The sequence below is a fragment of the Taudactylus pleione genome, unplaced genomic scaffold (assembly GCF_031769625.1).
Source record: "Taudactylus pleione unplaced genomic scaffold, aTauple2 ptg000506l, whole genome shotgun sequence".
NCBI classification, from domain to species: domain Eukaryota; kingdom Metazoa; phylum Chordata; class Amphibia; order Anura; family Myobatrachidae; genus Taudactylus; species Taudactylus pleione.
This window is the reverse complement of record NW_028284908.1, coordinates 704925-720753: the sequence shown is the minus strand read 5'-3', so window position 1 is coordinate 720753 and position 15829 is coordinate 704925. Positions and strand designations below refer to the sequence as shown.

Genomic DNA, 15829 nt, shown 5'->3' with positions numbered 1-15829 from the left:
TATGGTCTAATTACGAGAATTAAACGTATCTGGGAGTATTTTTAGTAGGATTTTCACATAAGGTGACTTGTTCGGCAGGTTACGAGATTTCTTACTTATTCGTCATTACCACAATGTTTTTATTTTGTAAACAAGGTTCTTGTTGAAACTGGCGACAGAAGGAACTTTACCCCCCACACAAGTAAATCTCCCAGCGCAGGAAATCGGCATGACATGGACACACACGCCATGTGGCAACACTTTTCCAGGCATGGGTGTTACTTGTGTGTGCTTACAACTGGAAAACACTTTGGTTTGTGTAAGGAAATGAATGTTTATATGCTGGAGGGATAAGAAAATCCTATTCCCCGCTAATGACTTTCTCATCGCACTCTCTGCAGGCGCCCTGGGCAATCCCCCCTGCGCCGTTCAGACCTATGCTTTGTATTGCAAGATCTGGCAAATAGCCATGAAAAGATAATTTCAGCCAACTCTCTGCCTCAGCTACAATAGCTGATCTATTCAAAGCTGTGTTACCACCTACTAACGCGCTGAATTCCCAAGCCAGAACGCCGGTGGCTTGTACCGTGCAACTGTTTTCACCGTTCTGTAAGTTTGACAGTTTGAAAAAGGTACGGCCATTGGGGATGACAGCATCGATGGCTTCACCTCATCGGCCAGAGACCATAGATGGCTTTGCATTGATGGCTGAGGACAGCGTATATGCGCAGATGAAATGAATGGCGGCTGTGCATGCGTAAAGCAGGAACTATGGTAACTTCATCCACCAGTTGTCCTCCCTGAGCTGCTGTCGACTGCTAAAATCATTGCCATTGGATGCAAGCCAATCTATGTTACAGCGTTTACGGACGCTAAAAGTGGACACCTCCGTCCTTGCATTCGGCCGCACGGACTTACACAAGAGAAGGAAGTTTGCATAAAGTCGTAGGCGGACGACAGCCAGTAGACGCTGCTGCCTACGCCTTTTCCATCCGATCCAGAATCTGGCACAATAATTGCAAAATAATATTACAGATTAACAATTTTTGAGGCATGTCCCTGCTTAGGAAATGAGCTAAGTTTGTCTCTGGTGTCTCAGTTCCCGTGGCCATAGGGGGTTACTGGGAAGGCCGATTATCGACTGTTCTGCGATCAATGCTGCGTCTTTGTACTCAGTTTCTAAAAAATGTTTTAAGTGATAGAATATTTCAGGGCCGGTTGCAGGTGGAGTAGCGCCCTGTGCCATTATCATCTGGTGCCCCCTGTGTACAACCAAAATGGGGGGGTGACCTAATTTCCATAGTCCACGCCCCCTAGACGGTGTCATTTTGGGGGCATGTCCGTATGGCACACCTCCTGTTTTACGTCATGCTGGGGGCAAGCCGTCTCCTTGCACTGAATAGACGCTGCGATCCATTCAGCTTCACTGGCTCTGCTGCTCTCTGCTTAGCAAAGCAGAGCTGTGACGGGGTGTGTCCCCAATTTCAGACCACCCATGGGACACTTCGGCCTGTGGCTGGAACAGGTTGTCTGAAAAATGGGGGGACTGTCCAGCTGAAATCGGGACGGTTGGGAGGACTACGCTCTCTATGGAGTGGCGTCACTGTTTGACCATGCTGTCTAACACCCCTAGAGCCGGTATGCAATCGGGAAGCTGGCTGCCGGAATCCCGACAGCTGGCTTTCCGACTGCTTTATCCTGGCGTTGGATAAATGACCAGTGTCTATATCTAGACGTCTGTCATTTCCCCCGACGCCTGGCGCCGCGAGCGGACAGCCGCGGGAGGAGGGTTAGGTTTAGGGCACCCGGGGGGGACTTAGGGTTAGGCACCCCCCCGGGAGGGTTAGGGTTAGGCACCGCCGGGAGGGACTTAGGGTTAGGCACCCCCCGGGGAGTTCAGGCAGTGGGGAAGGGGGGGGTTAGGGTTAGGCACTTGGGGGGGAGGTTAGGGTTAGGCACCCCTAAGGAGGGTTAGGGGGTTAGGTTAGGTTAGTTTATACTTACCTTAGCGACGATCGGGATTTCCAGCGCTGTTGGGCTTCCGCTGCCAGGAACTCTGCTTTTGTCGGCCAGGCGCTGCCAGGAATCGAACTGCCGGCCATGCGGCCGGCGGTATTTCATACCGATTCCCTAGAGCCGACCCTTGAATATCTGATTATACAGAATCTGTAACTGAAGTTCATTTGTATAAACCTTACAGTAGATGTGTATACAGTATATGCACCGTCACAGAAAAAGATACATATAATGCATAGGTCTCTCACGTACGAGAAGCTATAGCCAGCGTCTTCTACATTCTTCTTGCTGAATGATGTAAAATGTTGCAGACACATGTAATTGTTTTTGTTTCATTTATGTTTGCACAGAGCACAGTGAAGAAATGTTTCCATATTAGCTGCACTTAATATAATGATACTGAAGATAATTAATAGCTTATGAAAACAAATTAGGCCATTTTTGTACCTCAAAGCATGATGGGAGATGAGTTACTGGCAGAAGGAAGCGATCACACACACACACGTTAGTAAATGTGCAAAAGAGATGAGACCAAATATAAAACTGCATCAGTGACCAGCACATGAGCGGTTTATTACCCGAGGCGTTCTGTGCGCGGACAGAGGACAGCGAGAGTCTGGAGTAAAGCGTAATGTCCATGACTATCATTGCAGGTGCGGTAGGGTGATTAGCATGTTACAGTTGAATACTTGTGACGTGGTAAAGCAATAATGAATCTATATACACTGCGGTATCACAGCCTGACATTTTCCCCAATGTTATATAATATAGTGATGACGATTATAAATGGAGTCAGACGATGACCATATTTATCCTGTGTATACATCTTCTGATCATGTCCACAGGCCCCAGTGACACAAAGGGCTTCATTCTGTGTTGGACGCTGCGGCGATGGCGATTCTTGCACATTTGGACGCACGGTTATATACCAGGGAAGGGATTTGTAGCAGCATTAGCATAAAGTTGCCATGACAAAGAAAAGGAAGGACGACTGCGTCTGATTCCGATGAAGGTCCCTATATTTGTTCCATCTCCTCTACGCAAACAGTCACCTCTCGTCTGAGTTGGTCTCCTGTGTGTGACTGACAGGTGCAGCCATGTCTATCCATATCTCCTTACTGATCTGGTTTAGGGAGGACGTTCCACATTCTAGGACATTTGTCTGGACTTTAAAGAATGATGGGAGTGCAGGAGGGGGCAGTGAGTGCAGGAGGGGGCAGCGTGAATGCAGGAGGGGGCAGCGTGAATGCAGGAGGGGGCAGTGAGTGCAGGAGGGGGCAGCGTGAATGCAGGAGGGGGCAGCGTGAATGCAGGAGGGGGCAGTGAGTGCAGGAGGGGGCAGTGAGTGCAGGAGGGGGCAGCGTGAATGCAGGAGGGGGCAGTGAGTGCAGGAGGGGGCAGTGAGTGCAGGAGGGGGCAGTGTGAGCAGGAGGGGGCAGCGTGAATGCAGGAGGGGGCAGTGAGTGCAGGAGGGGGCAGTGAGTGCAGGCCTGCCAAGAGCCGTAGCGGGCCCCGGTAATAGGGGGCGTGACCTAATCGCTGGAGGCATGGCCACTCCCTCTTGCCGAGAAAAAAAAAGAAAAGATTTGCAGTGCCGCAAAGCGGGGCGCTCTGAGCCCCCTCAGCCCGGCGCAAAGCCAGGGGGGCGCGATCAGTGTAATCGCTCCCCCGCACAGGCTTAGGAGACTGCCATGGCTGCTGCTCAGCAGCCACGAGCAGCCTCCAACTGCAGCTCAGCACACGCTGTGTGCTGGGCTGCTGCGAGGGAGGGGGGGCGGCATCGGACACGGGCCCCGCCGGGCCCCTCAGGAAGCCCGGGCCCGGGTAATCTGTACCCGCTCCCCCCCCCTCTCTGCGCCCCTGAGTGTGAGTGCAGGAGAGGTCTGTGTGAGTGCAGGAGGGGGCAGCGTTAGTGAAGGAGGGGGCAGCGTAAATGTAGGAGGGGGCAGCGTTAGTGGAGGGGGCAGCATGAGTGCAGGAGGGGGCAGTGTGAGTGCAGGAGGGGCAGTGTGAGTGCAGGAGAGGGAAGCGTGAGTGCAGGAGGGGCCAGCGTGAGTGCAGGAGGGGCCAGCGTGAGTGCAGGAGAGGGAAGCATGAGTGCAGGAGGGGGCAGTGTGAGTGCAGGAGGGGCCAGCATGAGTGCAGGAGGGGGCAGTGTGAGTGCAGGAGAGGGAAGCGTGAGTGCAGGAGGGGGAAGCGTTAGTGAAGGAGGGGGCAGCGTTAGTGAAGGAGAGGCCAGCGTGAGTGCAGGAGGGGCAGCGTTAGTGAAGGAGGGGGCAGCATGAGTGCAGGAGGGGACAGTGTGAGTGCAGGAGAGGGAAGCGTGAGTGCAGGAGGGGCCAGTGTGAGTGCAGGAGGGGCCAGTGTGAGTGCAGGAGAGGTCTGTGTGAGTGCAGGAGGGGGCAGCCTGTGTAAATGGCTGTGCACTGCCTCTCTAATGCTAGAGGTGCCCTAGGCCTTTCTCGGTGCCCGCTGTTGGCAGCCCATTCCCTAACATCTGGCACACAGAGATGAACGCTTCTGTTGCCTCTGGGAGTTACAGCACTGAGAACAATTAGCTTTACTGTAGTTTAAATATTTGGGAAAGTTCTGAATTGTGGGGGTGATTCAGCTTCAGACGGAATTGCAAAGCTGCACACAGACCTATACTGTAGTGTGTAGTGCGGGCCTATACTGTAGTGTGCAGTGCAGGTATATACTGTAGTGTGTAGAGCGGGCCTATACTGTAGTGTGTATTGCAGGCCTATACTGTAGTGTGTAGTGCAGGTATATACTGTAGTGTGTAGAGCGGGCCTATACTGTAGTGTGTAGTGCAGGCCTATACTGTAGTGTGTAGTGCAGGCATATACTGTAGTGTGTAGGGCAGGTATATACTGTAGAGTGTAGAGCAGGCCTATACTGTAGTGTGTAGTGCGGGCCTATACTGTAGTGTGTAATGCAGACCTATACTGTAGTGTGTAGTGCAGGCGTATACTGTAGTGTGTAGTGCGGGCCTATACTGTAGTGTGTAGTCCAGGCGTATACTGTAGTGTGTAGTGCAGACCTATACTGTAGTGTGTAGTGCAGGCGTATACTGTAGTGTGTAGTGCGGGCCTATACAGTAGTGTGTAGTGCAGGTATATACAGTAGTGTGTAGTGCGGGCGTATACTGTAGTGTGTAGTGCGGGCATATACTCTAGTGTGTAGTGCGGGCATATACTCTAGTGTGTAGTGCGGGCCTATACTGTAGTGTGTAGTGCGGGCATATACTCTAGTGTGTAGTGCGGGCCTATACTGTAGTGTGTAGTGCGGGCATATACTCTAGTGTGTAGTGCGGGCCTATACTCTAGTGTGTAGTGCGGGCCTATACTGTAGTGTGTATTGCAGGCCTATACTGTAGTGTGTAGTGCAGGCCTATACTGTAGTGTGTAGTGCAGGCCTATACTGTAGTGTGTAGTGCAGACATATCCTGTAGTGTGTAGTGCAGGCCTATACTGTAGTGTGTAGTGCGGGCCTATACTGTAGTGTGTAGGGCAGGCATATACTGTAGTGTGTAGGGCAGGTATATACTGTAGAGTGTAGAGCAGGTATATACTGTAGTGTGCAGGGCAGGTATATACTGTAGTGTGTAGCGCAGGCCTATACTACAGACCCTCCAACATGACCCGTTCCATCAGGTACAACGTGCTCTGCTCCTGGACGTCCCATCTGATTTATGATTGCAGCTACCTATGTTGAACTAAGTAATTGATGAGAAGGGAGCTTCCACACAGGTGACAGCAATCATAAATCAGATGGGAAGTCCAGGAGCAGAGCACGTTGTACCTGATGGAACGGGTCATGTTGGAGGGTCTGATACTGTAGTGTGTAGGGCAGGCATATACTGTAGTGTGTAGTGTGGGCCTATACTGTAGTGTGTAGTGCAGGCGTATACTGTAGTGTGTAGAGCAGGTATATACTGTAGTGTGCAGGGCAGGCCTATACTGTAGTGTGTAGTGCGGGCCTATACTGTAGTGTGTAGTGCGGGCCTATACTGTAGTGTGTAGTGCAGGCCTATACTGTAGTGTGTAGTGCAGGCCTATACTGTAGTGTGTAGTGCGGGCCTATACTGTAGTGTGTAGTGCGGGCCTATACTGTAGTGTGTAGTGCAGGTATATACTGTAGTGTGTAGAGCGGGCCTATACTGTAGTGTGTAGTGCAGGCCTATACTGTAGTGTGTAGTGCAGGCATATACTGTAGTGTGTAGGGCAGGTATATACTGTAGAGTGTAGAGCAGGCCTATACTGTAGTGTGTAATGCGGGCCTATACTGTAGTGTGTAGTCCAGGCGTATACTGTAGTGTGTAGTGCAGACCTATACTGTAGTGTGTAGTGCAGGCGTATACTGTAGTGTGTAGTGCAGGCGTATACTGTAGTGTGTAGTGCAGGCGTATACTGTAGTGTGTAGTGCGGGCATATACTCTAGTGTGTAGTGCGGGCATATACTCTAGTGTGTAGTGCGGGCCTATACTGTAGTGTGTAGTGCGGGCATATACTCTAGTGTGTAGTGCGGGCCTATACTGTAGTGTGTAGTGCGGGCATATACTCTAGTGTGTAGTGCGGGCCTATACTCTAGTGTGTAGTGCGGGCCTATACTGTAGTGTGTATTGCAGGCCTATACTGTAGTGTGTAGCGCAGGCCTATACTGCAGACCCTCCAACATGACCCGTTCCATCAGGTACAACGTGCTCTGCTCCTGGACGTCCCATCTGATTTATGATAGCAGCTACCTATGTTGAACTAAGTAATTGATGAGAAGGGAGCTTCAACACAGGTGACAGCAATCATAAATCAGATGGGAAGTCCAGGAGCAGAGCACGTTGTACCTGATGGAACGGGTCATGTTGGAGGGTCTGATACTGTAGTGTGTAGGGCAGGCATATACTGTAGTGTGTAGTGCGGGCCTATACTGTAGTGTGTAGTGCAGGCCTATACTGTAGTGTGTAGTGCAGACCTATACTGTAGTGTGTAGTGCAGGCCTATACTGTAGTGTGTAGTGCGGGCCTATACTGTAGTGTGTAGTGCGGGCCTATACTGTAGTGTGTAGTGCAGACATATACTGTAGTGTGTAGTGCAGGCCTATACTGTAGTGTGTAGTGCAGGCCTATACTGTAGTGTGTAGTGCAGACATATACTGTAGTGTGTAGTGCAGGCCTATACTGTAGTGTGTAGTGCAGGCCTATACTGTAGTGTGTAGTGCAGACATATACTGTAGTGTGTAGTGCAGGCCTATACTGTAGTGTGTAGTGCAGGCCTATACTGTAGTGTGTAGGGCAGGCATATACTGTAGTGTATATACTGTAGAGTGTAGAGCAGGCCTATACTGTAGTGTGTAGTGCAGGCTTATACTGTAGTGTGTAGGGCAGGCTTATACTGTAGTGTGTAGTGCAGGCATATACTGTAGTGTGTAGGGCAGGCATATACTGTAGTGTGTAGGGCAGGTATATACTGTAGAGTGTAGAGCAGGCCTATACTGTAGTGTGTAGTGCAGGCCTATACTGTAGTGTGTAGTGCGGGCCTATACTGTAGTGTGTAGGGCAGGCCTATACTGTAGTGTGTAGTGCAGGCCTATACAGTAGTGTGTAGTGCAGGCATATACTGTAGTGTGTAGTGCGGGCCTATACTGTAGTGTGTAGTGCGGGCCTATACAGTAGTGTGTAGTGCAGGTATATACAGTAGTGTGTAGTGCAGGCCTATACTGTAGTGTGTAGTGCAGGCCTATACTGTAGTGTGTAGTGCGGGCCTATACTGTAGTGTGTAGTGCGGGCCTATACTGTAGTGTGTAGTGCGGGCCTATACAGTAGTGTGTAGTGCGGGCCTATACAGTAGTGTGTAGTGCAGGTATATACAGTAGTGTGTAGTGCGGGCCTATACTGTAGTGTGTAGTGCGGGCCTATACTGTAGTGTGTAGTGCGGGCCTATACTGTAGTGTGTAGTGCGGGCCTATACTGTAGTGTGTAGTGCAGGTATATACTATAGTGTGTAGTGCAGGTATATACTGTAGTGTGTAGTGCGGGCCTATACAGTAGTGTGTAGTGCGGGCCTATACTGTAGTGTGTAGTGCAGGTATATACTATAGTGTGTAGTGCAGGTATATACTGTAGTGTGTAGTGCGGGCCTATACAGTAGTGTGTAGTGCAGGTATATACAGTAGTGTGTAGTGCGGGCCTATACAGTAGTGTGTAGTGCGGGCCTATACTGTAGTGTGTAGTGCGGGCCTATACTGTAGTGTGTAGTGCAGGTATATACTATAGTGTGTAGTGCAGGTATATACTGTATTGTGTAGTGCGGGCCTATACTGTAGTGTGTAGCGCACTCAGGCAGCTTAGTGATTCCATCTTTGCTAATATGCAAATTCAGCAGGAGTTGCTGCATTTGCCATCACAGATTGGGATCGCCATCGCGGCCGGTGCCGCTGGCCAACTTGCCTCTGCCTGTCAATCAGGCAGAGACATAGAAGGGGCTGCGTGCGATCACACAGAACCCGTTCTGCACATTCGCAGAATGTGTCCTGCGCACGCGCAGATTCCCGATAATCGGGAATCTGCGTTCAGCATTGCACATACATGTAATGCTGAATCAGGCTCTGTGCCCCAAATACTGAGAAACGCTTTTAATTTTGCACAGTCTTCAGATGTTTCTGACCTCCAATTTAAAGTCGTAAGTAACACAGGGGTCTATTTACTAAGCAGTGTTAGAAGACAGAGTGAAAAGTGATAAGAAAGTGATAAGGTGCCAGCCAATCAGCTCCCAACTGTCATCTCACAGGCTGTGTTTGAAAAATGACAGTTAGGAGCTGATTGGCTGGCACCTTATCACTTTTCACTCTGTCTCCTAACACTGCTTAGTAACTAGACCCCACAGTCACGTCCCCCAGTCTAACCGGATCTTCCCAGTTGCCCGTTAACCACATTGTGGTCCTGGGAATGTAGGAACATAGAGCCTGTTGCAGAGTTGAACGACCACAGATGCTGCCGCAGTGCGAGCATGGAAATAAAGGCATATATATTATACACCCATATGCAGCATTGTAGCGTTCCCCTCTCCCCTCTCCGAAGGTCTTACTAGTCATCCTCATTATTTGTTGTTCAAATGACATCCCTGGGAACGGACATATTTATGCTTAAGTCCAATTCCGCAGACCCCTTAGTTTAGCCGACCTTCCTCTTCCATCGTGTACACATCCTCATCTCCCATAATGGCGTAGGCTTGGTTGCTGAGTATGCGCAATGCTAAAACATGCAAGGTACCTTCAGAAAACAGGCGTTCTGTCAGTGGGGCCGGACCCAGATGGTAGGCGCTCCCATGGGAACGCCTCCGTCTGGCAGCCACGCCCCCGGCACGCCCACCAAAGGAGGCGTGCTGTCAATCACCATCGACAGCACGCCCCCTTTGGTGCAAGACCCGGAGTCTCGCGCATGCGCACTACGGAGACCCGGAGTCTCGGGTCTCGCGCATGCGCACGACGGAGCTCCCTCCGTCGTGCGCATGCGCATTTGGGTACCATCGACCCACTTGCGAGTGTCCTGCTCTCGCGAGCGGGTCTGAATGAGACCCAATGTCTCCTTGGTTATTCTGGGCTATAGAACCTACTTATCGTGTTCCAATGCTCAGAGATGTACCCCAATAGTACCTTGCATTATGTAGCGGAGCTTTTTCTCTGTGCAAAATCTCTCCTTGGGAATGATTGACACTGTAACTTTATTCCTGGCGCCATCTGCACCTCCTAGGAACATAAGATAAACTTGGCGCAAAGTTCGGTATAAACCAAAATTAAAAAATAAACAAAAGGCGGCGTGACACTTCATATAAATAGAACCTGATATGTACTTAGCTTCCCACGTACAATAATAAATCGGAGGTACAGGAAACATCAACAGAAGGGAAATAGCCAGACAAGAAATGTAGGCAGGGATTTTTTCTGACTACGTTTTTAGTTTTGCGCTTCAAGCACCAGGATGTGCAGCCGACAAGGAGTAATAACGATGAGTATTAAAAATCATCTATTATGGGGAGATGGACAAGGTCAGCCCACCTTGGGGAAGGAACTCATTGTCTTATTGGTTATTCTTACTGATTCCTGATCATGAAATTCAAAATGTCATTAGGTAGCTGCATTTATTTGTTTGTTAGATTGCTGCGCACCGATTGGTCAGTCCAAAACCCCATCAACATGTATTATTTAGGGGAAAATACCCAGCAACAGTAATACCTCTTTTCCAACAAAAACCCAGGTCCGACCTGGGTTTTTGGACATGGTTCCAACTAGGGGTGAGCGGGTTCGGATTTCTGAAATCCGAACCCCCCGAGCCCCCCCGATCCGAGTCTGATCCGAGTCAGGCTCGACTTTTCCCGCCTGACTCGGATCTGAAATCGAGGCAAAACGTCATCATCCCGCCTTCCGAGTCTCGTGGGTTTTGGATCCTATATAAGGTACCCGCGTCGGCGCCATTTTCTCACTCGGCTGTGGACAGTGAAGAGGGAGGGTGGGAGTTATGGCTGTGTAGTGTAGTGTAGTGTAGTGCTGCTGTTGTCCACTACTTCAAAGTCCATAGGGGCTGGCTGTGTTGTGCTGTGCTGCTGTTGTTAATAGGGGCTGTGTCCACTACTTCAAAGTCCATAGGGGCTGGCTGGACTGTGTTGTGCAGTCAGTTCTCCATAGGGGCTGTGTCCACTCCAAAGTCCTGTGCAGTGTCCCAGTCCTAAAGGAGTGCTGTAGTGTTGTCCAGGGGGTGCTCTGTCCATCAGGGGTGCTCCGCCCAAGTGCTAAAAAAATAATATATTTTCTGTGTTTGTGAATTGTGTGCGCAGTAGCCGCACGTGCATCAACAAAGTAGTGCCAAGCGTGCGCCTGTGTCATAAGTAAAGGGCTGGCTGGCTTGACTGTTAAAGGGTGCTGTAACCCCCGAAAGTACACTCCAGTCCAAACCAAAAAAAAAATATTTTCTGTGTTTGTGAATTGTGTGCGCAGTAGCCGCACGTGCATCAACAAAGTAGTGCCAAGCGTGCGCCTGTGTCATAAGTAAAGGGCCGGCTGGCTTGACCGTTAAGGGTGCTGTAACCCCCGAAAGTACACTCCAGTCCAAACCAAAAAAAAAAATATTTTCTGTGTTTGTGAATTGTGTGCGCAGTAGCCGCACGTGCATCAACAAAGTAGTGCCTAGCGTGCGCCTGTGTCATAAGTAAAGGGCCGGCTGGCTTGACCGTTAAGGGTGCTGTAACCCCCGAAAGTACACTCCAGTCCAAACCAAAAAAAAAATTATTTTCTGTGTTTGTGAATTGTGTGCGCAGTAGCCGCACGTGCATCAACAAAGTAGTGCCAAGCGTGCGCCTGTGTCATAAGTAAAGGGCCGGCTGGCTTGACCGTTAAGGGTGCTGTAACCCCCGAAAGTACACTCCAGTCCAAACCAAAAAAAAAATTATTTTCTGTGTTTGTGAATTGTGTGCGCAGTAGCCGCACGTGCATCAACAAAGTAGTGCCAAGCGTGCGCCTGTGTCATAAGTAAAGGGCCGGCTGGCTTGACCGTTAAGGGTGCTGTAACCCCCGAAAGTACACTCCAGTCCAAACCAAAAAAAAAATTATTTTCTGTGTTTGTGAATTGTGTGCGCAGTAGCCGCACGTGCATCAACAAAGTAGTGCCAAGCGTGCGCCTGTGTCATAAGTAAAGGGCCGGCTGGCTTGACCGTTAAGGGTGCTGTAACCCCCGAAAGTACACTCCAGTCCAAACCAAAAAAAAAATTATTTTCTGTGTTTGTGAATTGTGTGCGCAGTAGCCGCACGTGCATCAACAAAGTAGTGCCAAGCGTGCGCCTGTGTCATAAGTAAAGGGCCGGCTGGCTTGACCGTTAAGGGTGCTGTAACCCCCGAAAGTACACTCCAGTCCAAACCAAAAAAAAAATTATTTTCTGTGTTTGTGAATTGTGTGCGCAGTAGCCGCATGTGCATCAACAAAGTAGTGCCAAGCGTGCGCCTGTGTCATAAGTAAAGGGCCGGCTGGCTTGACCGTTAAAGGGTGCTGTAAACCCCGAAAGTACACTCCAGTCCAAACCAAAAAAAAAATATTTTCTGTGTTTGTGAATTGTGTGCGCAGTAGCCGCACGTGCATCAACAAAGTAGTGCCAAGCGTGCGCCTGTGTCATAAGTAAAGGGCCGGCTGGCTTGACCGTTAAGGGTGCTGTAACCCCCGAGAGTACACTCCAGTCCAAACCAAAAAAAATATAATTTTCTGTGTTTGTGAATTGTGTGCGCAGTAGCCGCACGTGCATCAACAAAGTAGTGCCAAGCGTGCGCCTGTGTCATAAGTAAAGGGCCGGCTGGCTTGACCGTAAAGGGTGCTGTAACCCCCGAAAGTACACTCCAGTCCAAACCAAAAAAAAAATTATTTTCTGTGTTTGTGAATTGTGTGCGCAGTAGCCGCACGTGCATCAACAAAGTAGTGCCAAGCATGCGCCTGTGTCATAAGTAAAGGGCCGGCTGGCTTGACCGTTAAAGGGTGCTGTAACCCCCGAAAGTACACTCCAGTCCAAACCAAAAAAAAATTATTTTCTGTGTTTGTGAATTGTGTGCGCAATAGCCGCACGTGCATCAACAAAGTAGTGCCAAGCGTGCGCCTGTGTCATAAGTAAAGGGCCGGCTGGCTTGACCGTTAAGGGTGCTGTAACCCCCGAGAGTACACTCCAGTCCAAACCAAAAAAAAAATTATTTTCTGTGTTTGTGAATTGTGTGCGCAGTAGCCGCACGTGCATCAACAAAGTAGTGCCAAGCGTGCGCCTGTGTCATAAGTAAAGGGCCGGCTGGCTTGACCGTTAAGGGTGCTGTAACCCCCGAAAATACACTCCAGTCCAAACCAAAAAAAAAATTATTTTCTGTGTTTGTGAATTGTGTGCGCAGTAGCCGCACGTGCATCAACAAAGTAGTGCCAAGCGTGCGCCTGTGTCATAAGTAAAGGGCCGGCTGGCTTGACTGTTAAAGGGTGCTGTAACCCCCAAAGTACACTCCAGTCCAAACCAAAAAAAAAATTATTTTCTGTGTTTGTGAATTGTGTGCGCAGTAGCCGCACGTGCATCAATAAAGTAGTGCCAAGCGTGCGCCTGTGTCATAAGTAAAGGGCCGGCTGGCTTCACCGTTAAAGGGTGCTGTAACCCCCGAGAGTACACTCCAGTCCAAGCCAAAAAAAAAATTATTTTCTGTGTTTGTGAATTGTGTGCGCAATAGCCGCACGTGCATCAACAAAGTAGTGCCAAGCGTGCGCCTGTGTCATAAGTAAAGGGCCGGCTGGCTTGACCGTTAAGCGTGCTGTAACCCCCGAAAGTACACTCCAGTCCAAACCAAAAAAAAAATTATTTTCTGTGTTTGTGAATTGTGTGCACTGTGGCTGCACGTGCATCAACAAAGGAGCAGCGCCAAGCGTGCGCCTGTGTCCCATAAGTAAAGAGCCGGCTGGCTCATTTCTTAAAGGGTGGTGTAACCCACAAAATGCACTACTCTCCAGCAAAAATAAAAAAATATTTTCTGTGTTTGTGTGCGCTTTAGCCGCACGTATATATATCAATATAACATAAATGGAGGACCAAACTTTCTCCGATAAAAATAAAATAGGGAAAGATCAAGAACCACTTCCTCCTAGTGCTGTTGCTGCTGCTGGGAGTTGTTCATCATCCCAGAGAGGAAGTAGGAACATCACTACTTTTACTAAACAATTGACCCTCCAACAGTCCCTAGCGATGAGGATGAAGTACGACAGCAGTCATCCTGAAGCAAAACGTATAACTGAGGCCTTGACTGCTATGTTGGTGTTAGACGTGCGTCCGGTATCCGACATTAGTGCAGTGGGATTTAGACAATTGATGGAGGTAGTGTGTCCTCGGTTCCAAATCCCGTCTAGATTCCACCTGCATCCTCAAAGCAGCAGCGACAAGCGTGCGTCTGTCTGTTAAAGGGTGGTGACACCCTCAAAGTGTGCTACACAAACAATTAAAATATTCTTCTTCTTTTTTCTGTCTATGTGAATTGTGTGGGCTGTAGCCGCACCTGCATCCTTAAAGCAGCAGCGACAAGCGTGCGTCTGTCTGTTAAAGGGTGGTGACACCTCAAAGTGTTCTACACAAACAATTAAAATATTGTTCTTTTTTTTTCGGTCTTTGTGAAATGTGTGGGCTGTAGCCGCACCTGCATCCTTAAAGCAGCAGCGACAAGTGTGCGTCTGTCTGTTAAAGGGTGGTGTAACTCTCAAAGTGTTCCAAAAAATAAAAAACTATTTTTTTAATGTGTTTGTGACTTGTGTGCGATGTAGCCACACTTGCATCCTCAAAGCAGCAGCGACAAGCGTGCGTCTGTCTGTTAAAGGGTGGTGACACCCTCAAAGTGTGCTACACAAACAATTAAAATATTGTTCTTTTTTTTTTGGTCTTTGTGAAATCTGTGGGCTGTAGCCGCACCTGCATCCTTAAAGCAGCAGCGACAAGCGTGCGTCTGTCTGTTAAAGGGTGGTGACACCCTCAAAATGTGCTACACAAACAATAAAAATATTCTTCTTCTTTTTTCTGTCTATGTGAATTGTGTGGGCTGTAGCCGCACCTGCATCCTTAAAGCAGCAGCGACAAGCGTGCGTCTGTCTGTTAAAGGGTGGTGACACCCTCAAAGTGTGCTACACAAACAATAAAAATGTTCTTCTTCTTTTTTCTGTCTATGTGAATTGTGTGGGCTGTAGCCGCACCTGCATCCTTAAAGCAGCAGCGACAAGCGTGCGTCTGTCTGTTAAAGGGTGGTGACACCTCAAAGTGTTCTACACAAACAATTAAAATATTGTTCTTTTTTTTTCGGTCTTTGTGAAATGTGTGGGCTGTAGCCGCACCTGCATCCTTAAAGCAGCAGCGACAAGCGTGCGTCTGTCTGTTAAAGGGTGGTGTAACTCTCAAAGTGTTCCAAAAAATAAAAAACTATTTTTTTAATGTGTTTGTGACTTGTGTGCGATGTAGCCACACTTGCATCCTCAAAGCAGCAGCGACAAGCGTGCGTCTGTCTGTTAAAGGGTGGTGACACCCTCAAAGTGTGCTACACAAACAATTAAAATATTGTTCTTTTTTTTTGGTCTTTGTGAAATCTGTGGGCTGTAGCCGCACCTGCATCCTTAAAGCAGCAGCGACAAGCGTGCGTCTGTCTGTTAAAGGGTGGTGACACCCTCAAAGTGTGCTACACAAACAATAAAAATATTCTTCTTCTTTTTTCTGTCTATGTGAATTGTGTGGGCTGTAGCCGCACCTGCATCCTTAAAGCGGCAGCGTCAAGCGTGCGTCTGTCTGTTAAAGGGTGGTGACACCCTCAAAGTGTGCTACACAAACAATAAAAATATTCTTCTTCTTTTTTCTGTCTATGTGAATTGTGTGGGCTGTAGCCGCACCTGCATCCTTAAAGCAGCAGCGACAAGCGTGCGTCTGTCTGTTAAAGGGTGGTGACACCTCAAAGTGTTCTACACTAACAATTAAAATATTGTTCTTTTTTTTTCGGTCTTTGTGAAATGTGTGGGCTGTAGCCGCACCTGCATCCTTAAAGCAGCAGCGACAAGCGTGCGTCTGTCTGTTAAAGGGTGGTGTAACTCTCAAAGTGTTCCAAAAAATAAAAAACTATTTTTTTAATGTGTTTGTGACTTGTGTGCGATGTAGCCACACTTGCATCCTCAAAGCAGCAGCGACAAGCGTGCGTCTGTCTGTTAAAGGGTGGTTACACCCTCAAAGTGTGCTACACAAACAATTAAAATATTGTTCTTTTTTTTTTGGTCTTTGTGAAATGTGTGGGCTGTAGCCGCACCTGCATCCTT

At 48.8% G+C, this 15829-nt stretch overlaps 1 protein-coding gene across 1 annotated transcript in view; it reads left to right on the top strand.

The window, feature by feature from the left end:
• The window catches only part of PTGFR (prostaglandin F receptor), a 33868-nt gene that overhangs the window by 4949 nt on the left and 13090 nt on the right, over nt 1-15829 (top strand). The gene's annotated exons all lie outside the window — the stretch shown is intronic.